Genomic DNA, 25,044 nt, shown 5'->3' on the forward strand with positions numbered 1-25,044 from the left:
GTTTCAGGTCACGGAATGGGGCCTACACACTGTACAACAAACAATATGGGTGAATCACTCTCGGGGGTTGAATGCTGCCCGCATTCATTCACTTTTTCCAATTAGTGGTTTTAACAGAGAGTAGGTGTTAGCTTGTTCTATGTTTAACTCAATTATGTTTACGTGGGAGCTCTGCACTGAAAACATCTCAGGCCGTGTGTCATTCACGACGAGACCACAGCACTTCCTGGTTGATAATGTTTTGGGGCAGTCCCTATGGTAACTGCAGCAAAATAGAGGGCAGAGAGAAATCTCTTCAACTGTCTGTCACAAAGAGATCTGAGCATTTTTTTTGGCAGAAGAGGAAAGCTGGAATGATCTGAGGAGAGATTTGAGGAAAGGTGTGTGTGTGTGTGTGTGTGTGTGTGTGTGTGTGTGTGTGTGTGTGTGTGTGTGTGTATAAGTGTGTGAGAGGGGGTGTGTGTGTGTACATGTCTATACTGTATACTTATGTGTGTGTTTGTTTTTGTTAATCATGCACTAGGATTATCTCAATACAAAAGCTTTTATATTCGTCTGAACCCAGAAACCTGTTGAGTCCATTTGAAACCTTCTTTTCTCTGTTCTCTCACTCCATAAACACACACACACACACACACACACACACACACACACACACACACACACACACACACACACACACACACACACACACACACACACACACACACACACACACACACACACGCAGAGCTACTTCCCTTTTGTGAAAACATGCAAATCAGCCAACGACCAACTAATTATATCTGCCACCTGCATAATAAACTCTGTCTCCCTCCCTTTTCTCACCCCCTCCTCTCCCATTTCTCTCTTTTCTCTCCATCCTGTTGTTTTTCATGTTGCAGATGAGAGAGCGATATCAAATCGTAATTTCCCCCGCCACCTTATTGATGACACAGAGAAATGACACAGAAAATCCTCTTATATAGGATTTTCTGCAATTCCCAAAAACCATGTGGTCAAGCCTGGTTTTCACCATTGGGGGGCAGCAGTGACACATGGAAGAGAGGAGGAACTGACCTGAAGCTGATTCTGAATGATCGAACCATGAGTCCAGTGCAGCCTTTGATAAAGATGAAAACCTGCTCCCTGATAAGATGCAGAAACATGTTTGTGTCAGTGAGACAGATTGCGAGAAGAGCTGACATTTGGTGTGTGCTGCGTCTTTAGGGGAAGGGGGAAGTTGCGATGGGCTCTAAAAAGCTCCACTCTGCCGCCATATCGGTCATAACCTTGGGGTCAACACACGCACAAACACACACTGACTGCAGGATTTCCCTCTTATAAATGGACTTCTGCAAAAAGCCTTGGGTCACTAACCATGCAGGATGCAAACATCTGGTTAATCTATCATTAGGGGCCAAGTTTGTGGGTATTCCAACATGACGTACAGCTCCTGATTTGATGCTATATAAAACTAGCAGCTGTTCGCGAAACCCCCAAATGTCCGATGTTTCCACTTTCCGGTCAAATCTTCCCCCAAATGTAGCTTCTTCCTCTCAAGGATTCCCATAATTAAAACATTGTAAACGCACTGTGAATGTCACTTCTTCTACATTGGACTACCCTGTGCTCCGTGCGTGCAACAATAAAGCCAAATGCACCTCGTACAATGATTGTCCGGCTTGTAAAAACAGCTGTTCAGTGAAGTTTTTCTTGTATCTGTGGATGATGCCCGTTCGCAGGGTAAGATGAGTTATGATTCACGGCTGGAAATGGCCGACAGGCAGTGGCATGGTGGATAATGTGGTCAGTAATACAGTGGTGGGACAGTATATCAAGTTGCTGTGTCTTTTTCTCACTTCCCCTCCCGACTTCCCCTTGTACCGGGTTGAGAGCAGAGTGCTAAACCCAACACTTACTGTCAGTGAGGCTATTAATATTAGCCTGCCTTCTCTCTCTCTCACTCTCGTTCACTCCATCTTTTTAAACCCCCCCCCCCCCCCCCCCCCCCCCCCCCCCCCCCCCCCCCTTTTACAACATCGCCGCACACGAACACGCAGCTAATTTTCACGTGACACAGAGCAGAGTTACATGTTGTAAATGCTTTTACAGTTTAAGTTGTTGGCACTGAATAAGCACGATAATAAAAGGCTTTATCTCTTTAGATCGGCTCCTTGTTTTGTCTTTTTACATGCGGCCTGAACTGAATTTACAGTTTTAAGAAACTTTAAGTTTAACTACTACCTCTCTGGCTTCATTTAAATCTCACTTCAAAACCTTTCTCTTACTGAAAGCTTTTGGGAATGGTTGTATTTATTTATACTGTTTTCAGTCATTTTTACATCTTTATCTCATAGGTGGCCTTTATTTTTTGGTTTTACCTCTTTTTGTTCAGCACTTTGTAACATTGTTAAGAAAAAAACAATTATTATTTTTCATTATGTTACTCCACTGTCTCTTCCATCCTGTGACAGTGTGTTAAACTTACAGCAGAGCTCAGAGTTAATCTTCCACCCAGTGAGACCAGTGCGCTGCACCACACTCATCACATTTAACGCTGTATAATCCTGTATCACCATGAAATGATGCAATAAAAAGGAAGAAGAGTGTGTGTGCTCAGTGTGGACTGTTTCACTGTTTCTGTTATTCTCCTCTGGGTATTTCGGCCGAGATGAAACTCCAGTGCAACCCCACAACCCCCCTAGCCACTTCCTGGAAGGGGGGGGGGGGTCTGGGAACTGGAGTCAATACAGACTAACTACAGATTTCAAGACGCAGAAGGTGCAACGATTCTGATTGCAGAGAAATGTATTTCACTTAAAACTCAGGGTCACAGAGTCGACTGTCCGATTCCGTTTGCACAGTTTTATGAAGTAGAACTAAACTGACGTCAGATTGTGGGAAATAAAATATGTGGCTGAACAAACAAATTGGAAAAATAAATAAGTAAATGAAGACAGGAAATAAGAATAAAGTGATTAAACAAAAAAGGTAAAGAAGCTGAAATAAAATCTGAGATGTGACCATGTGACCATCAGGGCTGTGACTTTTCATTAGAGTCTGTGTCACTGAAGTTGTGCATTGTTTTATTAAAGGTGTGTTACTGTTTGTCGATTACGCACAAAACATGATCTAGCTCTAAAAAATGCTAAATGGAAGATTACAAAAAAGATTAAAAGTAAAAAGAAATAATGCTGAACAAGAAAAAATAATAACCAGTAAAAAGTGAATGCAGCTGGGATATAGACACATATGTGTGTGTGTGTGTGTGTGTGTGTGTGTGTGTGTGTGTGTGTGTGTGTGTGTGTGTGTGTGTGTGTGTGTGTGTGTGTGTGTGTGTGTACAAAGAAATAAAAGAAAGAGAACGCATGACTAAATATTGTGATAATACACTGGGGAAAAAAAGGCTGATTAGAACATTTTAATTTCAAAAATTTTCTGCGTAGTAAAATACTTTCACCTACTGCACTGACACACTCTGAGAAGATGAATAAAGTTGTATATGGAGGCAAGAAAAACTATCCGACAATACCATTCATTAAATTTATGGAAATGCCACAAAGTGAATTCTAAATATTCATTATTTATTCTCTTTTAATTCTGACATCAATGATCGAACTGCTGAAATGCTCAATTAAACCTTAACATGGATCAGAGGGCAGTGTTTAAAAATAATGGCATTAAAGGCCTTAATCCAGAGGAAAATTAGTTAATACAATTTAACACAACAACCATGTTTTTGTTTGTGATGTTTATGTGTCACCCTGGTCAGAGTGACTTACAAGGTCGCAGCCGTGACCACATTCAGTTGAGAAGTGACTCACTGGTTTTAAAGCCATGAGTTACTCTTTGATAAACATCGTTAATTTATCCCATCAACTTTGATAGAAATCTTATCAGGGCACCAAAGACTGACACTGAAATATGAGTTAATTGACATTTCGATTTTTAGTAATTTGTGACTCAGTTTACGGTACTGTGCTTTTCTCGGGGACTTGTCGTCATCGCCGGTCAACTGAGACCGTGTTGATCATTTTTTGTTAAATCATGAGAAAAACAATTATTTTAGGCATTTCCCCTTTTGATCATCTGCTCTTTATATCTCTTCATCGGACTATTTCAAAGTGTTTTAAATTTAAAATAATTTAGATTTAAAAATGGGGCAGCAATAATTACTGCAACACCAACAAGACACAGGTTTTTTTAGTAAAACCATAGTAGTGCATGATTAACAAAAACAAATATATTACTTACAAACACACACACACACACTTTACACCAGTTTCGTTTCAAAGTTGCGCAGGAATAAACCCTCTCAGCTAAATATCTCCAAACTGAACACACGTGTATCGGAGCCACAGTGTTTAGCAGAAGAAGGAAAAGTTGTTTTTTGCCGAATGACAGAAAAATAATCACACAACAGAAACACACAAGAGCTGTGACACAGATTTTTCTTTAGCAGCATGTTTCAAAAGAAATGTTCATAATTTAATCACTAAAGCTTTTTTGGCAATCAGTTCCCAGTATAAATAAACACACACACACACACACACACACACACACACGCACACACACACATGCTATGGACTCGCAAGGTGTCTGACCTTTCCCTCTGCCTGCGACAGGCATCCACCCATCCACCCATCCATCCATCATCCATCCATCCATCCATCCGTCCCCATCTTTCTCTTCGTACCACCTCTCGCTCTTTGATGTTCTCTAATTAGCTGAGCTTCTTAGACCCAGTGGCATTAATCAACAGTGTAGACACACTTCTCTTATACTCACTCTCTCCTTCACACACACACACACACACACACACACTCACACACGTACATACACATACCTCACGCAAAGCTTAATTGGTCTTGGTAAATGAAGGCCAGCAGAGAGAGAAAAGGCTGCACAGACAGTTACTCACCTGGCAACCACATACTGGAGAAGTCCTTAGACGCTATGGCTGCTGTCTTGGTCATATCTGTGTCTGTGTGTGAGTGAGTGTGTGTGTGTGTGTGTGCGTGCTATGTAAAGAAAAACTCTCACTCTCTCTGACGGCCTAGAACCAAAAAAGGAGGAGTGTATGAAATGATCTCTCTCTCTCCCTCTCTCTCTCTCACTCACTCATACACACACACAGACATGCACATCATAAACCACTCCCCCCCCAAGCCCAACAGGAAGTAAGCCTCAAAAGAGTAGGAACTCAGTACACAGGAGAGAAAAAACACAAGACAAAAGAAGAAAGAAGAAAAGAAAGAAAGAAAGGAGGACACGCAAGAGGTTAGAGAGTGGGAGAGAGAGAGAGAGATCGAGGAGATAGACGAGGTGAAAAAGAGGGGGATGATGGGTACCGACGGAAAGTGATGGCGGCTGGAAACAGCCACTCACACTCACACACACACACACACACACACACACACACACACACCCTTGCTCACTCACACACGCGAGAGAAAAACAGCAGGCTTGACATTCAGACTGAAGAGTGTACGATACATTTGTGTGATATATGATCCGGTGCACCTTCAAACCCTCGATGAAGCTCAACTGATCAGAGTTTTCCCTCCACACTTAGGGACTTAACAGGTAGTTTAGGCTCTTTTGTCTAACATGAGTCTATGGCCGATGTCTCCTCGGGTGTATCTGTGTCTAAGGCGGAACTTCTGACAAGTACATGAGTGGGCTAAGGTGGTCGTCTGAGGGAAGTCGCCACCGACGAGAGAAGATGTGAGACATCCTCAGGTTCAAGTTCAGATGCAGCCACAGCTCTGGTCGAGCCCGAGCAGAAGGAAAAACTTTTGTCACTGTACCACTGACCACCACTCACTGTGGACTGCACTCACACACGCACACACACACACCACAGAGCCCCACACACATCCCACTATGTGACAGGTCGCTGTAGTGAGAGTGGAACATAGAAAAAAAAAAACAGAAAAGAGAGCCGCCCACTTGGGTTCACAGACTGAGCAGCTGCTAAATTAAAATAAATCTAAAGTCGGGGAATGATCTTGAAGAAACAGAATCATACATCTCAGCACAAATCCAGCCTGGATTTCAAATATGACAGCGTCTGCTCTGACTCTAGGCCGAGCTGACCACAAGGTGGCACTCTTGATTCCTCTCATAGTAGTGAAAGAACTGGCTCCATCCCTTGAAGAGAAGAGGAGAGGTGGCTGAGCACCCCTCCCTCTCTCCCCCCCCTTTCCTCCTCCCTTGGTCCGAGTTCACTAATTCAAAAGCTAACGGCAGCAGAGTTCCCAAGTTTAACCTTATAAATACTTTATGTGCTGATTTACAACGGCCCAATGTACTGCCGGATAGACACTCACTAAGAAGTGCATAACCCGCTGCACTGGAGGTGTTCTCTATTATACTGAGACATTGTCTTTAAATCTGTCCTCAAACACATACAGATACTGGTGGACTGACTTGTGTGAATACATATTTATTAATATCAGCTCGGAAACTTTGGAGGAATCCTACAAACTAAAAAATGCACAAATACACAGATTGGATTAAGTGCTGTTTAATTGATTAGTCAATCGAAAGAAAACTGAAACTCTTTAGATAATACATGAATAAAATAAGCAGAGCCAAAATACCAAATGTCCAACTTCTCATATATGAGGATTTGCTGTGTTCTCCATTAATGTTTATATTAAACGGAACATTTTTTAGTTTTTCTATTTATGATTAGATAAACAGGAATTTAAGGACACTACTTTGGAAATTATGATGGATATTTTTCACACCCTAACGACAAACAATTATTGATGAACTAATAAAATGATAGATAAATAATCATTGTAGGTGTAGAATTCTGTAGCAGAATTTGCATCCCCAGTTGTGCCATTAAAAAAATAACTATCACAGTTTCTAAAAATGCAGATTGTCGACCAAACCAGGGGCCTGAGCCAATTGTTTATTTTATATTATTTATGCAGTAATATTTTTGCCTTCATCGGGGCACGGTCGGACTGATGGTGTTTGTCTACCTGTCAGTAATCAGTGGACAGCAGGCGTGTGCTTGTGGACGTGTGTAGGAAAGAAGCGACTGGCCGGGCCTGTTCAAGGACAGTGACTGACTATGTGTTGGAGAGGGGGTGTTTCTCCGGGTCAGAGGTCGTCTGGACAGCCTGGCTTTGGCCGTGACCTTTGTTCAAACCCCAATCTACCCGAATAACTACTAGAGTGTGTGTCTTTGTGTGTAGCCGTGTGTGTATTTGTTTGAGAAGCTCTGATAGTTGGCTGGGGTATCTAAGTGTGCTCTGGATGTGCATGTGTGTGTGTGTGTGTGTGTGTGTGTGTGTGTGTGGTGTGTGTGTGTGTGTGTGTGTGTGTGGTACAGTTCATGGCCATGGGGGGCCTTCCTGCCCCAAAGAGGTCGGAACCTTGGTTACCATGGAGACCAGGCCTAGCAACACTCTTGCCACTTAAATGATACTGGGCCGGTGGCGATGGTCTCACTTCAAGTTGACATATTAATACATACTACACAATGAACCGTGATATTAAATCTGAAAAAAAAAATACTCAAATAAATATTACAAATTGACAATTATTATCTTTTTAATTATTGTTTTGGGAATATGAGATGTGTGTGTGTGTGTGTTTTGGTCACTGCTAAGTTATGTTCGTATGATAATAAACAACACACACACACACACACTGTATATATACACGTACACAAGCTGATAGTGGGACCCAAGGGAGGAGGATGGGGGAGGCTGGGGCCTCCAGAGGGCCATCAATCACTCCACTGTCAGAGAGGGAGGGAGAGGCAGGGAGGGAGGAATGGGGGGTTACTAAGAGAGAGGAAAAAGGGAATAGTGAAGAAAAGAGGGAAGGGAGAAAGTGATGGCAATGAAGGTGAGTGATAGAGAGACAAGAACAAAAAAGACTGGAGGAAGGATATTAGCTGGGGGGTGAGGGGCGGTGGGAGGAAGACGGAGGGATGGAGAACGGGTGTATAATGGGTCATTGCAGGGACAATTCGGAGGTCTCCAAACCTGCTCAGTATCCCTCCACGGCTCGGCCCTCCTATATCTAGTGCCGCCTCAGGCCCGGAGCACACACTGGCTCTAATTCATATAATCCATCATATTATATTCCGCCTCTTATAGAGGGGACAGAGCACGGCTCAGTGATGGAGCCACCAAGGCCTGTTCACAGTCCTACAGCAAGACTCTATTCGGCAAGGTGAGAGATTTAACATCCACCGTGTGTGTGTCTGTGTGTGGGTGTGTATGTGCAGGTGTAGCCCCATGAGGAGTTTCAGGATTATAAACAGTGGGTCTACAGAGTGGAGTCTGTAGTGACGAGACTACAGAGGTTGAGGTTTTGTATGAGAAGCAGCAGGCGCTAAAACACACTCACACTGTTGGCTACCATGGGACCTGTGGCCATCACACACACACACACACACACACACACACACACACACACACACACACACACACACACACACACACACACACACACACACACACACACACACACACACACACACACACTGGCTGCATACACCTTGACAACACAGATTCCTCTCCTGTCCTAATACCTCTCAATCGCTCCTTTTCCTCTGGCCCCTCCGCCCCTCCATCCTTCTCTCACACCATTCCCCTCCCTTCTATATCATCTCGGCAGCCCATGGGGAGCCGGGCTTGTCTAGACAGACACCGCTCTCTCCCACGGCGCGACCAAGGTTGAAGCTCAAATATTTTCCCTCGCTCCTCTCACCCTTGCTTCTTCTCCTTCTTCTTCTACATCTTCCTCCTCCTCCTGGCACAAGAGTGAAAGTTCTGCTGGGAGGAACTGGTGGCCTTCATCGTTGGCTCAACAAACACTGAGGAGGCTTTGGACCCAACTGTTCACTGACAAACAGTGGGAATACTTTAGTTACAGCAACCATTGTCCTTTCCTGCCCACATGTTCCCTGTTTCACCTTGGCCGGTTCTTCACCTGCTGTGCCTCTTTTTCCTTCAAACCCTCTCATCACCATCACCATCATCATCCCAGTCTTTTATTTTGCGACCTTCCTGCCTTTTCTACCTCCAATGCAAACTTTCTCTTCTCCTCCTCTTGTCTCTCTTTCTCCCTCAGACCTGCTGGTCAGCAGCAGCTGTGACATCACTGGCCACTGTTCTCCGCTTCGGATGGACACTCCGGGCCACGTTGCCAGCAACAGGCAGTGAAAGGTCTCAGTGTGAACGTGTGTGCGGCGTGCGCATGTATGTGTTGTGTTTATGTCTGTTTATAGCTACGTGAGTGAAAGGTGTGTGAGCGATTTTCCTCGCCTTGCCCTTATCTGTGCCATGAAGAATGATCAGAACAGATCTACGTAATGCTTTATCTCAGATCAAAGCATGTAGATGATTGGGCTGCCTCACCACTCGCCTCCACCACAGAAGAAGAAGAAGAATGTGTGTGTGTTGCATTAATGAAAAAGAAAGATGGTACGAGTGCGTGTGTCAGTGTCCGCACTTGCTTCGAACCAAATAAATGTGTCTCTTCGTGTCGAATATGGGTATGTGTCTATATGTTGTGCGTGTGTGTGTATGTGTATGTGTGTGTGTGTGTGTGTGTGTGTGTGTGTGCGTGTGTGTGTGTGTGTGTGTGTGTGTGTGTGTGTGTGTGTAAGCCCCCGGGAGAGTGTGGTTATTGTATCTGACACAGCGGCTCTTTCTCGCGCCTCATATTTCTGGCCGATCGATTCCTCTGACTCCCGACAAGACAATAATCGCACCTCCCTCTCTCACTCCATCACTACCATTATTACTGACCTCCCCAGGGAACGGACAGGGTGGAGGGAGGGAGACAGGGATGAGGAAGGAAGGAAGGATGGAAGGATGGAGGTTGAGGAATGAGAGGGGGACATAAAGTTGACAAAATGAGCCTATGATGATGAAAAAGCAAAAAGGGACAATGTCGAAAATGAGACAGGAAGAGGTGGGCCTGGAAAAAACAGGACATCAGCGGGGTAGAAAGGAAAAGAGAGAGATAGAAAGGGAGAGAGGGTGCAAACAAGGAGGCTGAGATAAGGCGATGGAGGGATGAGGTCCGAGGGAGAGAGGGGAGCAGTAAAGATAGGGATGTGTGGTCATAGAGTGAAAGAAAAGAATGAGAGAAAGCTGAAGCGTAACAGGAAAGGACAGGGAGGAGGACGGTGGACGGGAGGAGGGTTTTAAAAAAAAGGAGAGAAAAGAGCAAGCAGTATAGATCATGGCGAGAAAAGAGAAGAGGACACAAGTGAAGGTGTGCAGAGAGACAGAGAGGGGACAATAATGGAGAGAATTAGAGGAGGAGAGATGAAGGATTCGCACTATCTTCTTCTAATAAAGGAGAGAATGAGAGACAGGGATCGAGGGAGGGAGATAGAGAGGGAGGGGTGGGTGGGGGTTAGGCTGAGGTGAACGAGGGAGAGACAGAGAAATATATAGGAACACACACCACAGATACACACACTCACACACACACCACACTATAGTGGAGGTCAGCGCTCAGAAATATTATTAAATTGACAAGAGTACAATAGTTGATTGGCAGGCTGACTCCTGCACTGCCATTCAGTGACGAGAATGGAGACACACACACACACACACATAATGCATGTACATCTGCAGTTTTCACAGAACAATCAGCACAGCATGTAGAGATGCAGAGATGCACACAGACACACACACACCCTCACTGTCTTTTGTCTGCGTTGGGCTTGCACGTGTGTGTATCCGCGGGTTGCCTGCGTTAGCCTGTCACTGCTGTGTCTCTATGCTTTGAATCCAGATTACAATTACAGTAATTGGCTCTCAATTCAAGGGATTCCTGTTTGACCCCCTCACCTCTCTTTCTCTCTCTCTCTCTCTTTCTCTCTCCCTCCCTCACCCATCCCCACACATTTTGCCTCTTCCTCAGCCTGCATCCCCCTCTCTCCTCCTCCTCCTCATCAATATTCCTCCTCCTCCTCTCTACCTGTATCACTACATCCATCTTTCTCTGGGTGCAGGGTTCTCTTATCCCCTATTCTCCCCCCTCCATCCACGCTCAACACACTTCATCCCCCCCCACTATAACAATCTTTCCTTCCTGCTTTCCTTCTGTCCTGCTCCCTAGCTGTGTTACTTCTCCACCTCCTCACGCCACAATTTTTTTTGCCATTTTTTCCTCCCTCAACTCCCCCTTTTCTTTCCTCTTCTCTCTCAGATAGTTGGAGAAAGAGGGGAATCTATTGTATACTTTATTCATGCTGTATTTATTATGGAGAGATAGCTGTTCAGTGATACAGTCGGAGGGGGATATATATTGTGCGTTTGGGGGAAAGAGGTGAATGAGCGATAGATAGAATGAAGGAGGTAAGGAAAAGGGGTGATAGTGGTGGTGGTGATGGTGTGTTGGGGAGGTGGTGGTGAAGCGAGGGAGGAGGAGGAGGAGGGGGGTTAGGAAATTGGTCTGGCTAGCGGAAACAGCTTTTCACCTCTCTCTCTCTCTCCCTCCCCTCTCTTTCTCTCCCTCCCTCTCTTTCTCTCTCCCTCTCTATTCTGCTTTGTATTCTGCAGAGATGACAGGGGGAAAGCTTTATTGCTCCGAGTTTGTATCGATCGGGGCCCCTCTGAGGGGGGAGGCCGGAGGACGCGCTGAGCAGGCCCTTTTGCAACGACTGTGGCTCCAACATCCACCACCCCCCCTCCTCCTTCTCCTCTTCACCTCACCTCCTCCTCCTCCCTCCAAACCCTGCTCTTGCTCGCACACTCACTCGCTCTGAAATTCAAATTCAAGGCTCCTATTCTCAAAGGTTAGGAGAGGGAGAGCACCGGGGAGAGGGAGAGAGAGGAGGAGAGACAGAGGGATTGAATGAAAGAGAAGACGGAGGCGTCTGGGCTTCTTCCCCTGACTGAAGCCGTGAATGGAGCCGGGATCTGATAAGCAGAGCTCACAAACACAAACAAGGGGAGAAATGGAGAAATGGAGAAATAAGGCAGCAAAAAAATAATAGCTAAGAGGAATAAATCATCAGCTCCCATTCTCATCTTTCATCTCAGTTCTCTTTTGCACTGACTGTCCCCCAGCGCCTCCTGTCCTGCTCCATACTGTATCTCCATTTTTTGATCCACGAGGTGAGAATGATTTTTAGGAGAGGTGAAGAATGAGCCGGGTCTGATCATGCCTAAACCTCTGTGTCCTTGTTAGAGGGTCACAAGGAGATCTGGGGATCCAAGTGATGGATCTCGTGTGGATCACCCTCGATAGCTGCCTCTAACTATTTCAGCAAAACACAATGAGAAAAAAGAGAAGATCACCTCTTGCACATCTAAAAATCAGGAAGTTAAAAATGACAAATCATCCACAACTTCTGTTTGACAAGCTTTCAATAAAAAAGGGGGCGAGACCCAACGTCAAAGCCACGGGCAACTGACCAAATACTTGAATCATGCATGGAAGTGTCCACACACAAACACAGGCGCACACACACACACACATGCATATACACACATACATAGCCTATTTATCTGTTAATGGGATGCACAGGGGCTGCGCTGAGGCTGGGGAGAAGAACAGATTGTCCATCAGGGGGGTTACAGGAGTTCAAGTCCATGACCAGAGGGTTAGAGGAAGGTTAGGGGGTTGTAGGTTGAACTCCCAGGGGGCAAGGAGGATCCCTGCTGTCTCTCGTCCGACCCCAACTGCACCCCCCCCCCCCCCACGCCTAACCCTCCTCCAAGACAATATACCCCTCCATCCCTCCTTCCTCCTCTCTATCCACTGCTGCTGGCCCTTTTAAGCCCTGCTTAGTCTGATCACACACGTGTAAACCTGAGCTTCGCCTCCAGACTCTCTCTGTTTGTCTCAGATGTTGACATGGATGAGCACATGCTGCGGCACTCATAAACAACAAACACACACACACACACACACACACACACACACACACACACACACACACACACACACACACACACACACACACACACACACACACACACACACACGCAATCATACAGATAACTCACTGATGCACAAGCGTATTCATAAAACTCCAATACACCCTCACAATTCAAATACAAATGATTTGCTCGTCCTATCTTCTGTTTTCGCACATTACACCAAATCATTTTATTTCTGACCTACATCGTGATGGAGACTGTTTCTACCTTCTGTAACTCCGTCTCACTCACTCCTCCGGTGGAAACCAGCACAAGGAAAACACAGCGTTGCCTTGGCTATCAGCTGCAGCAGATGTGAGTGGATATGAGATATTTGTGTAAACATTGGATACATACACTGTATATATTTTGTCACTGATATTGCTTGTGTGGTTTACGCGCAGCTCCAGATTGAGTTCAGTGATATAGTATACATCAGAGACTGGAGCTGGATGCTATACACAATCCGATTCATGGAGGAATACACAGACGCACACACACACACACACACACACACACACACACAATGTACAATAACCTGCAGGCCTACAACCTGCCTTCTTGCCTGTGCGGATGCATTATTAAACACACAGGATTTCATATGTAGAGACACAATATGAATGCTGCACTGGGTCCTACTGTGGATATTCGCCTGTTCGCTCTGGTCTGAGCTCTTTTACATTTTCCTTGAAAATCTTCCACTTCTCACACTTAATATTTACTTAATTCACTGGGCACGTTATTTACTTAATATTGTCATTCTGTTTCTCCATGTTGTGATTTTAATACTGCTGCTTTTGTTTACTATGAATATACAAATATACTTATCTGGCATCCTGGAAGAGGGATTCCTCCTCTTCCTCCTGTTGCCGTTTTGTGGCTACTCTTTTTTCTCCAGTTCCTTATCTGAACTGAGTGTCTACGAACAGAGATTGCTGAATAATAAATAGATTTTAAAGCCATCTGACACCAATTTCATAAATTTGGACAACATAGCTTCAATAAAACTAACTTTACTCTAGGGCACAATGGTGCTGCGATTGTTATACTTTGCGTTGGTTTTCTCCTTTTGTCCTCCCACAGTCCAAAAACATGCACAGTGGATTAGATTAATTGGAGCCTCTCCGTTATGTGTGTGTACATGTGTGTGAATGTAAGGGTGTATGGTTGTTAGTCTATGTTTGCTGGCGACCTTGCTTTGTTAAAGGCCCGAACTTTCTGTACAGCTTTATTTGGGAAATATGGATAGGAGCCCTCAAGTGGTCAAAGATGTCTGCATTGACATCCCAAGTGAGAGTGATGAGATGCCACATTTTGGTGATGACAGACCACAGGTAAAATGGCGCAGGTATGACATCACCTCCTGACAGGCATGCATCCGGGTCATGATGAAAGCCGCCGTGACCTGGCGAAAAACCACTGGATCCCGCTGATTTAACCGAAAGGACCTCACACGAGGGACGGTCGAAACGGCAACTAAACCACAACACGAGCGCTGTGTGTGTTTACATCCGTTAGGGCGGGTGGGCCGGGCCCTGGCTCTCACGGTAATCGATTGAACGAGGGAGGAAAGGGATGGGCAGCGGGTGAGGCAGGATGTGTGTGCGTGTGGGGGTGGAGGGCTGTGGGGTGGGAGAAAATCGGTAAAGAAAGCAGGTTATCTCCCGTCATTAGGGGAGGGGGAATCCCGTCTGGAGGGGGGGAGAGGGCGGGGTGGGTGAGGAGGGGTGAGGGAAGACCAGGGGTTCATTGATAAAATGGAGAGAGAGAGAAGGAGTGAGGAGAAGGGGAGACTATGTTTGGCATCGAGAGAGAGCAGACAATTATCTGTATTGATTAGAGCGGCCCAGTACTGTGAAGACTGAGAAAACTATGACTGGATCAATAGAGAGAGGGGGGAGGGAGGGAGTGAGGGAGAGAGAAAGGGGGAGAGAGAGTTAGAGGATAGACAGACCAATAGAGAGAACAAACGACGGAGATAAAAGATACATATATGACAAACATGAAGCGATAGAAACATCATTTATGGTGCAAAGCAAAGTCAAAGACCCGGGGTGACATAAGTGGTGAGAAGGGGGAGACTTGGGGGAGACGGGGGAGAGTCAATGAAAGCACGAGGAGATACATTACGTTGTTGATGTCATTACTCTTTATCATTGATTGTCAGCACAACCACAGAGTTCAATTCAACAAGCCCCACCAGTGCCCTCTCATCACAACAGCGCGCAACGCGCACACACACACACACACACACACACAGATGCGTTTATTAAACACACACTGAGTAAATACAACCATGTTCCGAACTATTGCCCATTGGATTCCAGTGTAGTTGCTCTCAGGGTTGCACGTGCTAAAGTTAACTGACTTCCTGTTGGTTCCTTTACACATATCACATGGAAATATTGTGCTGTAATATTTGTTAATTTCAAGAAAAATACCGACCGAGACCAAGTCCTGCTTGGGATACTGCAGTCTGGATATACAGACCTTTATGGAGATATAAGAAAAAAGTTCTTTAACAAAAAAAAAAACTTTGATAAAACTTTGACAATTTTGCAGAAAGATATCAACAGGAAACCAGTAAAATAATACATCCCTCAATTATGTATTCATTACCTCTGCCAAGGAGGTTAATGCTTTTGTCTGTGTTTGTTTGCTACCAGGAGTACGAAAACATTTGTGGAGGGGTGGGACATGACCCGAGGATGAACTTTTGGTGCAGATCCGGATAAGGGGGGGGGGGGGTGGGGGGGGGGGGGGGGGCTCCAGGATTTTTATTTTATATTTTTCACAAAAACTGTGAAATTTTCCCAGGGAATAATTTATGGGTCTTGATGGGAAAAATCCGGCATATTTAAGGGCCTGATATCTATGAGTGAGTCCAATTTGGCAGATGTATGTGTTCTACTGAGTGACACTCTTTTAAATCTTTTTTGCAGTGATTAGTTATTTAAATTGTGTAGTAAAATGGGGTTGTATAGTGTATATATGTGCAATTAATTCATTACCTTATTTTTTACATATGACATTTATTATATTTCCATTGTAAATCTTGGAAATGTTTTGGTGATCTTGAATTCTGGTCACTACTAGAGAGAATGTGAATCAGACTTTAAGGGACAAAGGTGAGGAGTTGACAGAGGAGGGGGGGAGTGTGTTGGAGCGGGAGCTTTGAAAAATATCAGGAGGGGGGGGTTCTCAGGTAGGGGGCCTCTTTTTGTCCGGGACAAAAACAAAAATGGTGGAATAGGGTGTAACAGAAGGCACAAAGGGGGAAACAGGAAAGTGACAAGTGTGCTGAGTAAAAACATCCGACTGACACACACACACACACACACACACAGACCCACACACACACACTACACAGCATGCACACACATTAATCCCTAATCAGACCCCACTGAGTGTGTGTGCAAGGACCCACTCACTACACTTATGGCTGTAACTTACATTTCTTGGAAACCTTGGCCCCATTACCCAGGCAACCCAGACCAACACGACACACACACACACAAACACACATCAAACTGAGACAAGCCAAAACTGTCCTCACTCCTACGTTCAGCCACACACACACACACACCAACACAGAGGACCACATCTGTCATTCCTCAGTTTATTGAACATTACAAGATGATAGAATTTAGCCTCCCAGTCTCCTGATGTATTTTGACACCGAAGAGGAACGTATTGTCAGAAAAGGTTTATACAAAAGAAAACAAATAGATGAAAAAGCATAAACTCTGAATGGGGGAGCCGGGCTGGATATTGAGGAAACCTTTGGTAAGGGCAGAAAATGTCAGGTTTGACAAATGACCTTTTAAACATGGAGCAGATGTAGAGAGTCATGTACACTGTGGACAGAGGGCTGCTCAACCGTCTGTCTCTTAACGGCTAGTGAAAAGATAAGCGTCACTGTTCCCCACTGTTAAAATAAAACACTGACATTACAACAAGTTTAAATTGAAATCTGGAGCGAACCAAAGTGACGCCTAAATCAGAAGGGATATTATTCTGGTGAGAGGCAGGTCCAGGTAAAAAAAGCCACGCAGCAAAGAACAAAAAGAAAGAGGGAGGCACACACAGGCTTTTCCAGTGGGATGGAATAGATGGAAGAGGATAAGAAAATGTAAGGAAAGAGGGAAAGGAAAGAAAACATGAATTACAGGTGTAAAGTTATGCTTGCATGACATCACTGGACCCCCTCCTCCAACCCTTGGAATGGGGCACCTTGGAAACTGGTCGCTAAGGGAACAGAGTTACAGAGACAGGGAGAGAGAGAGGAGAGAGAGAGAGAGAGAGAGCTGAGAGGATGGAGAGAGAGAGAGAGAGAGAGAGTCCCTACTATATGTCTATATCCCCCTTGTTCCAGCGGAGTAGAGAGCGAGAGAGAGAGAGAGAAATAGGTGGGAAATAATTATTTTGCGAAAGAAAATTAAGAGGTAAGAAGCTAGGCAGCTAATGAAAACAACGAATTTAACGTTCAGTGAGAAAAGCGGGCGGTCTGCTGGGAGGGATGACGGGGGGGGGGGGGGGGGGGGGGGGAGTCATGTAGTTGGGAAAAAATGTTCATTCCCTAAGAAATCCGCGTTACTTTCCTCATGTCCATTCAGCAAAATGGGCCACCTCTGCTCATAAAGGGTGAAAAAGCAAAGCTCCATCACAGCTACAGCCTGCATTGTCCTCCTCCCCCATAAACTGTGACCTCTCATCCACTCCAGTCATTTAGAGAAGGGAGATTTAGTGCAGCGCCGAATGCAGCGTGATGGTAAAAAATCGGCACATGATAGGGAGGCAGAGATGGCCTCGGGTCCCCGGTTTAACACATGGAGAAATATTGATGGAAAAACATGTTGATGGACAAAGAGAGGACCGGTGTATGGTGAAATGTCGGCTGTTAATGTATATGGGTGCTTGGAGGTCATTTCGACCAAGAAGCGAGAAGCTTGGTAAGTGGATTGAGAAAGGGAAGTTAGCTTTTTGAGGTGTCGGAGTAACGAAGACACGTGCCCACGCCGGCAGGAGAGCACCGTCTCTGTGCCACTCTGACCTCGGCAGAAAGTGCAACATTCCACGCTCACAAACAGAAATGGATTCCTCTCTCTTCTCCTTTGACCAATAAACAAGTCGTCCTCGCCTCCCGACTTCAAAGCCTGATCAAAATTACTGCGCACGCCGTCATCAAAACAAATAACTGCACAAACACAAATATATTGAGTTTATGCACATAACAAACACCCGAATTCTGCATGCAGCATATTTGCAAAGCGGCGTCATATACATATCAAAGACTCAGATTTGGTATGCAATATAGATTTGGTATGTATGCATAATATGTGATCAATATCTGTAGCTGAATAAAACATGCTGCCGGCTTTGACAGGCCGATTTGAAATGGAGATGCTATGCTAATACAAAAGGCTTCGGTGAGATTGGCCCTGAACCCTCCACATACCAGCAGTTCACATTTAGAGGCTCTCACCTGCACTCTCCATAATGCATGAGCAACCTGAATATATATCACCCCCTGCTCAGCTCGCTCACACTCACACACCTCTGCATTCACGACCATGCACAGACACACCAGTGCATAATGACATGGACACATATGCACACGATGGCCAATGCATGTGTACTGTAAATGCTGGCAGACACAGCCATGCAGTCTGAACACTAACCATCCTGAAGACGCAGAGAGAGAGAGAGAGAATCTGATATCATAAATGTAGAAAAGAAATAAATACAGCAAAGAAGAAAAAAAATCCTATTTTGTCTCAGAAAGAAAAGAAAAACAAAACTTTGCCGTAATTTCGAAGTATAGCATTTGCCAAACTTAAATTGTGTATTTTTTTAATTTTTCTGAGAGAATCTTTTGCAGTGAGACAAACTATAGAACTGCTTTTAAAGGCTTTGATTATTGTAAATCATGAAGGGGCCACATACAGTAAAAAACAACAAAAAATAAGATGGCAGAAAACAACACAGTTTTTCGTCTTTGATCAAGCGGTGTGAGACACACAGGCAGAGCTTAATCAAAACACTGGTAAGCCATCCTGAACTTCTAGACTTTCAGCAGCAGGAAACAGGGTCAGGGTTGCTGAACAACTCAGTGTGAACTGGTGTGGAGTCGGTGTGAGCGCCTGCATGTGTGTGTGTGTGTGTGTGTGTGTGTGTGTGTGTGTGTGTGTGTGTGTGTGTGTGTGTGTGTGTGCACTGATGTGTGGGTCTGCTGTTTGTTTCGTGGGCCAATTAACACACACAGACGCAGACAGAAACACACGCGCAGTTTTTGAAAGGTATATTCGGCCGAGGCGAGGAATGATGAATGGAAAGTCAGAGAAGTGAGACAGCTGAACAGTGCATGTTACTGCGGGGAACATTACGACTGGGCAGATTATTATGATAGGCCGTAGTAAATATGCATTTACAGGGTAGTATGTCTGCTTTGGAAGACAACTGAATTTACTTAGTGCTTCTGTCTCTCTGCCCCTGCTGGTCTTTAACCTTGGCCTTGGTGCTTCTGCCTATCGCAATAAAGTCACCCCTCCTCCTCCGTGCCTCTCCCTCCCTCTCCCTCTCTTTTCTTCCTCCTCCTCCTCCTCCTCCCTGTCTCCCTCTGTCCCCCCGGCACCACTGTTGTCCACTGTTCCACTCATTCATAGTAAACACTATTGATTTTCAGCAGGGAAAATAAAGAAAAAAAAGACCATGAATTTTAATGCCCCTATCTGTCCCCTTCTCCATCTCTTCCTATCCCCCCCTGCCTCTCCTTTCCCTTCACTCCCCCCTCCAACACCACCTCCACCTCCACCTCCTCCACCCCTTCTTTCCTGAGGGGAGGATAAAGAGATGGGGATCATGTGTGTATATGTGTGTGTGTGTGTGTGTCGTATGTGTGAGTGTAAGTTGGTGGTACAGGGAGAGGGGTGGGGGGGTTGCATTTCTCATTTCCCAGCTGTGCCTCTCTCACACAATTGCCCCCCCCCCCCCCTCTCTCTCTCTCTCTCTCTCTCTCTCTCTCTCTCTCTCTCTCTCTCTCTCTCTCTCTCTCCGCAACTCACCCCCTACACCTCTCCTTCTCCCCATTCTCTCCTCCTCTGTCCAGCTCCTCATCCCTCTGTAGCTCCTCTTCACACCGGCTCCGACTCTGGGGAGTGGAAGCAAATGATGCTACACACACACAGACACACATAGACACACACACGGACACACACATACAGCCCCGATCGCCACAAACAGATAGGGCCTGTCCCATTCTGCTCATGCACACGCACTTTAACAATCACATGCACACACACCACAAGTGATACAACTTGCCTGTGGTCAAGGCCACGCACATGCACAGGCAAAATACCTGATTTACACACACACAAACACACAACCAGACGCTGTGAGTGACAGAGGCTATTCACCCACACCAGCATCAAGCATTTACATTTTCCTCCATCTCACTAACTTCCATTTTTTTCTTTCCGATGACTTCAAGCTCGTTGCATTTTATCTACCTTCAAACAAACCCACCCCCCTCTCTCCTTCTTTTCTCTACCTCCATTGCCCGGCCTCTCTCTCGCTCTCTCTCTTATACTCTGTGTATTGATTTTGCTATAAGCGGTGTCCCGGTTGCGACAGGTTAGCACAGACAGACAAAGGCAGACTTCATCAACCAGCGTTAAACACAGGAGCCACGTCCTCAATAATCACTCCATCACACAAAAGACGACGAGAGACAGAGAGAGAGACGGAGGGAGGAGAGCGCAGAGAGGAGCGAGGAGAGTATTGAAGAGTAGAAGGAGAGAAAAAAGATGCTGGAGAATTTTCAAGGTTGTCTATTTGCTTTTGTTAATTTGTAGGAAACGCAGGGAGACATTTCTCTACCACCGAATACAGACATGAGCAAACTTGCCTTGTGTGTTTAAACGTGATTCCCTTTCTTTCTTATTAAAAAATGCAGTTTCTTTGCTGTTCTGAACAAATTCAGTTCACCGCTGTTCTCAGCACATGCATATGAGAGGGATGCTTCATGTTCAGCACAACACAGGCTCCAAATAGTTATATATTTTTGGTTGGTGCTTAAGGAGGAATTTTCTCCTCACTCTGTTTTAGCAGCGAGTGTATGCAGACTTTGCTCGTCTGAATGTTTGAGCATCTGTGTGTATTAAGCACGTGCACGCATCTCTGTGTGTGTGTGTGTGTGTGTGTGTGTGTGTGTGTGTGTGTGTGTGTGTGTCTGTGTGTGTGCATGCAGACAGTTTTCATCTCCACTTAATCTCCCGCTCCTAATTCAGAGTGTACATTGAGCCGCCTAATAGGATGTGACTGGAGCGCCTGCTGCAGCGCTAGCTAGCTAGCCGCTAATGAGAGGGCCGCCACAGCCGGAGAATCAAAGCGCTTTATCAGCACTCCTAATTACTGTAAACCTTGTTAGCTGGCTGGGTAGCTAACATCTGCTCCTGCTAACAAAGTATATCCAAATATAACACGGCCTGGTGTGTCCACATGAGACTGGAGGACCGCGCTGCTACCACACCCACGGCTTCATTGTTCTGCTCTGTGCTGCTATTGTAATTACAGCAGTGGAGGTTTGCTGCCATTCAGGTTCAACTAAAAGCAGCAGAGGAAAAGTTCAAAACTATTCACACTGTAAGGACAATCAATACATGCTTGATAAATGCGTTTCCCTATTCACTGTGGTTAAGCTTGTCTGAAATGTTTAATCCTACACCAGGTCTGATGGTGCTAATGTTGCCCATCTATGAAGCAGCAGGTGTGTGGACAGCAGGTTTCCATGTAACTCTGTCTGTTGGCCCGCTCACCCCCTCTCTATCTCTGATCAAAGCACTTCCTTTCAACCCTTCCCCACCCTCCAAGCACCACCTTCTGCTGCTCCCCTCTTCCTCCTCCACCTTCTTCCCCCGATCATAATTTGACTGATGATTACACTTGTCACTCAAGGCAGCATGTGGCCAATTAGGCAGGGGGTGGGTGATGAGGAGGGGAGGGACGGGGCAGGTTGTGATGGAGGGGGTGGGTGGCAGGAAACTTGGGTTTGAACTTTTCGTTGCGTGCTCCACTCAGGTAGCCTCTGTAACTCTTAGCTGTGGGAGAAACAAATATTTGTTTCTGTTCAATTTTCCTTAAGAGACTGAAGAAACACCCAAGAGCCTCTCTTTCTTTCCCTCTTTCCGTCGCTCTGGCCTTGTCTCACACTCTCTTGGCCACTTCAGCCTCTCTCCATGTTCCAGGGTAATCACAGACTCATTTAAAGTCACTTTTGTACACTACCTCTGACTGGTGGTTAAGAGTGCGACCGCAGACTAGGCTTTTATGGGCCTTAATGTGTCCTACAGACACTTTGGCAACCAGGCTGCTGCTGCCGAAGATGCAAGGAGAGAGAGGGGTAAAGAGAGGGGAAGAGAGAGAGAGAGGACAGGACATATGAGGCCAATAGCCATGGCGACTTAACCAGGCTGAAAAAAGGGGGAACGAAAGAGGATAAAAGAGGAGGGAGGAAAGGGACATACACGACAAAATGGACAGATCATGGGAGCGTCAAAAGAAAGGGGAGGGAGAGGTCACTTAGTCACTCCCCCACGCCTCCTCCTTCGTCCCCTTTACAAGCAGACAAAGGGACAGAGGGGTGCAGCCCTTGTACAGAAAAAGGAGGGGTCTACGCCTCCCTCCGTCACCCCCCCACCCCTCTACAAACAACCCCCGGAATATGGTGGGTATGGACACATGGAGGTAGTTTGAAATCAGTTTGTTGACTTGTTACCTCTGGAGTATTTTTAATGTCCTGGCACTTTGCATTTACAAGCGAAGAGGAAAAAGCGACTGCACCAGGGAATGAGAGGGAGAAGAGGTGGTGGGGTACAACAGATTAATTTCAGAACAGAGTGCTCCTGCCGAGAGACGGATAGAGAGCAGGAAGGATAGAGGGGATAAAGAAAAGGGAAAATGCTGAGGAGAGAAAGAGAGGAGGGAGATTAAACATTCAGCATTCAGTGCTCTCAAAGCGCTAAACTGCTTTTGGGGAGTCTCCTTATCGTGCGTTTGTGCGTGTGTGTGTGTGTGTGTGTGTGTGTGTGTGTGTGTGTGTGTGTGTGCGTGCGTGCGTGTGTGTGCGCTCCAGAGGGTGCATTTGCGACGTGACATTGTTTATAGCAGACATGTTCGCTGCCTCTGCCTCAAAACCCAATCAACGAGCACTCTCATCCACCCTCACTCTGAAGGACAGCAGTAGAACCCTAAAGGTTAATAGGACCCCTTCATTACCATAAATCTTATCAGCTAAATGAAATGGAGAGAAGGACCCCGGATTTAGTCATCTGCTCTGCTGGGCTAAGGGGAGACACCCAATCAAACCCCGGGATTTTATTGGTCTTTTTTATTATCTAAATGTACTGGCACATGAGCGAGGTGGCAGAGGTGACAGCCTGCGGCAATCAACAACAAAAAAAAGACAGGGGCTGGCGAAAAACACGATGTTGGAGTTTTTATGACACCACAGTCATTTCGGCAGATAAAACCTCCAGACCTTTCGCTGTGAAGAAATGCATCAAGCTTTGTGCGTCTGATCGGGGGGATGACGGGAACATGCCACTGAGCCTTTTGCACAAATCCTGGCCGTAGAAAAGTCACTGTAGATAATCAAGTGGTCAATATGGCCAGCAGGAGTTCAAAAAGCTTGTTTTTGACTGCCTAGGCTGATGTGGGTGATTGGCAGCGTGTGGTGAAGCCAACACTGATCACAGCCAGGCCACCACACACACACACACACACACACACACACAACTCAGAGTGTAACTATGTAGAGGTCAAGGATGCTTGAGTTTTCTGTATATACATCATCATCATGTTATTGAAGGAGAGAGAGAGGGAGAGGCAAGTAGAAACACAGAGAGTGGTATAAATCAATGGCCAGGAAGGAGTCAGGTGGTGTGTATGTGTTTATTCCTGCTGATATGTTGATTAACTGCCCGCGCGCGCACACGCACACACACGCACACACGCACATGCACACACACGCACACACGCACACACACGCACACACACGCGCACACACGCACACACGCGCACACGCGCACACACGCGCACACACGCGCACACACACAGCATTTCTCCCTCTCTGTGCGGGTTCTCCAGGTGATTGGTCTGATTAAGTGGCCCGCTCACTCGGCCTCTGATGAGGACTAATGCTGGGCTGTATTTCACTGGACACAGTGACCGACTGTGCAAATGTTTTTTTCTCGAGTGCGAGTCTGTAAATGTACATGTGCCAATCCAGTGACAGAGTGTGGATGGAGAACACACTCAAGAATAATATATGGCCTACAGACAAATGTGTTTGCATGATTTTCTTGGTGTATCCTGCTTAAGTGTCTTTGTTGGAGTATGCATATAGTGTTTTGTGTAAAGGTCATTGTTTGGCAAGACAGCGTGCATGTGAGTGTGTGTATAGGGGTTATTAATACGCTAATGGCTGATTAGGATGTACTCTGTGTGTGTGTGTGTGTGTGTGTGTCCTGGTCTGTCCTGTTCCCTGGGAGAAACTCAATACCACTCACTGCTGCTAATGAGCTGTGGGACCTCATCAGCATTAATACTACATTAGTCTCAGCCAACACACACACATCAGTGCACACACACACATCTATATATAAATGTATATACGTGCACGCACACACACATCCACAAACTATATAAATACAACCTAATGGCGCATATACGCACCTGTGCAAATCCATAAAAAGGTAAAGAGTTAATAGGATTAAAAGGAATTTTCAAACCGTGCTGCAGCACAAATGCAGCATGTTATCATTACACACTTACAGACTGGATTTGTTTGGTTTAATCCAAAGCCATGTAACAGGCTTGATTCCCAAGTGTTGTCACCTGAAGCACATAAATACAAAACCGGCTTTTCTTATATGTGCACAATTATATAATAATAATTATTACAACTTTACTTGTAAAGCACTTTTCAAAACAAGTAACAAAGTGCTTTTCAACAAACAATGTAGAAATTCACAAGCAATCAGAGAAAAATTCTAATAATAATAAAGATACAGATAATAAAAGTCATGTGATAAAAGCTTTTCTTATAGAGAGGTGTCTTTAAAAGTATTATATGTTGCAGGAT

General features: G+C 45.5%; 1 protein-coding gene across 11 annotated transcripts in view; it reads right to left on the reverse strand.

Annotated features, from left to right (window-relative positions):
• The window catches only part of pou2f2a (POU class 2 homeobox 2a), a 42,174-nt gene that overhangs the window by 11,639 nt on the left and 5,491 nt on the right, over positions 1-25,044 (reverse strand). For 3 of the 11 annotated variants that reach the window (XM_034611052.1, XM_034611054.1, XM_034611048.1), the window contains exon 1: positions 4,904-5,056. The exons of 1 other annotated variant lie outside the window; for it this stretch is intronic. The gene's annotated coding sequence lies outside the window, so the exon portion shown is untranslated. Of the gene's footprint in view, positions 1-4,903; positions 5,058-25,044 lie in introns of those variants that run through there. 7 more of the 11 variants (XM_034611057.1, XM_034611059.1, XM_034611051.1 and 4 more) reach the window with 6 other exon arrangements.

This window comes from Hippoglossus hippoglossus, chromosome 16 (assembly GCF_009819705.1).
Source record: "Hippoglossus hippoglossus isolate fHipHip1 chromosome 16, fHipHip1.pri, whole genome shotgun sequence".
Lineage (NCBI taxonomy): Eukaryota > Metazoa > Chordata > Actinopteri > Pleuronectiformes > Pleuronectidae > Hippoglossus > Hippoglossus hippoglossus.